At 58.7% G+C, this 1,829-nt stretch overlaps 1 pseudogene; it reads left to right on the plus strand.

The window, feature by feature from the left end:
* The first annotated feature begins 970 nt into the window (after window positions 1-970).
* LOC136510820 (uncharacterized) lies at window positions 971-1,629 on the plus strand (annotated as a pseudogene).
* Window positions 1,630-1,829: the final 200 nt, after the last annotated feature.

Below are 1,829 nucleotides of genomic sequence, written 5' to 3' on the forward strand. Positions count from 1 at the left end.
CCCACTCCAGCTGCTGCAGTGGATTCGATTTCGAGCTCTGGCTCTGCTGCTTCTCCTCGGTTCGGTTGGCAGCTGCATGCGCACAGCCTTCCTTCCACTCCGAGCCTCCTTCCCGGAGCAGCGCGCCCGTCAGGCCGTCAGGCTTCAGGCGGCGGCTGCCGGCTGCCACGCTTCTCTCGATCGATCTCTGTGCGGGTCGGGGTCGGGTATCACGAGCTGAGAAAGCCCTGCTTCTTTCTTTTCCCTGTCGGGCCACGCGAGTAGCCGAGTACTCCGTCTGCGACCGACTACCACGTGTTTCACGGAGACGGGCGCTGGCCGGAGAGGATGCATGCGCGCCGCGAGCAACGTACGGCTGTCGGCTGGCACCCGCCGGGGGCGACGCAATGGATGGGAATAGGACGGCAGTGGCACGGTCAAAGCTGCAGGTTGAGGGCCACTGCCGTCTGCCGGGCTGCCGCCATGGTGTTCCTCCAAGCTTACTATTAATTGCACCACGGGGCAGGCGCTCGGATCGCAAGCGGTGGCGCGGAGGCCGGCGAGCGTGCCGCACCACCGCAGAGTCAAGGCTGAAAACGAGACTATTGACAGAGCGTTATCCTCGCAGCTTACAAAGAGCACAGCCGGTTAGGCCTACCCTATCCCATTGAATGATTAGAGAGATACATGAAGTATTAAATATAGACTTAAAAAATTATTAATTACATAGTTTATAATTAATTTTATAAGACGAATCTTTTAAATCTAATTAGTGTATGATTTGATAATACGATATTAAAATAAGACCTATGCTAATAACAAATTAATTAGTCTTAATAAATTTACCTCGCGACCTAGGGCGTGACATCCCATGAACCCAAAACTTTACATAATGTATTTAAACAAGCCCTTACGCTACCCGCTCCTTATTCTTCGCCACTAGTCTCGGCTCTCCGCTGGGCCACCCCACCCACCCCACCGCGTCGCAGCAATGCCGCCGACGCCGCGAAAGCGGAAGGCGCCCCCGCCGTCCCTCCTGGAGTTCCGCGCCCCAGTGGACGGCATGTGGTACGATGCGCGCGTGACTGTGCAGCGCGGCGCGCTGCGGGTCATGTACGAGGGGTTCCTCGAGGAGCTGGACGAGTGGTACGACCCCGCAGCGCTCTGCCGCCGCCTCCGCCTCCGCCTCCGCGCGCGACGTGGCCGCGCTCCGCGCCAGGTTCCGTGTGCGGTCCACGCCCCTGGAAGACACCCAGTGCCGCGATCTCCGAGCCGTGAACGCTGGACACGCTGATGCAGGTGTGGAGTTTGAGACCGTGAACGCTGGACACGCTGATGCAGGTCTTGCCAGCGGCTCACGAGACCGTTGACGGCAAGGAGCGGTGCGCGTGCCGTTTCACGGTGCGGTGGTCGGAGGGACCGCGCGCCGGGAGCAGGGAGGAGGTCGGCGTTGAGCGGGTTTGCTGCGTGCAGTCCTCGCCGGTGCAAGACCCGGTGCTTCTCGAGTTCCTGGACGACGTGACCAAGCTGCTCGGGAACGTCAACGAGGAAATGGTGTCTCAGGAGATCGGCGCCGTGCCGGCAGCCGAAGGCGGCGTCCCCGCAGGCGCGCCGCCCGGATTTCACCGGAAATTTGGGTCCACGATGTAGACAAGCAGCAAGCGGTCTGATGTGCATGGTTCTGAGGCTGGCCACTGGGTGCCTCTGATTTTGTGTTGCTTCAACAAATCTGATCATGCGCATACATCTTCTCTCCCAAATTCTCCATCCACTTGTTTTGAGTTCGGCCATTAGAACACTAATGTTTCGTTCATGGATCATGCTTACCATGTCACCCTGGAAAATGTCTA

Source organism: Miscanthus floridulus, chromosome 16, assembly GCF_019320115.1.
Source record: "Miscanthus floridulus cultivar M001 chromosome 16, ASM1932011v1, whole genome shotgun sequence".
NCBI classification, from domain to species: domain Eukaryota; kingdom Viridiplantae; phylum Streptophyta; class Magnoliopsida; order Poales; family Poaceae; genus Miscanthus; species Miscanthus floridulus.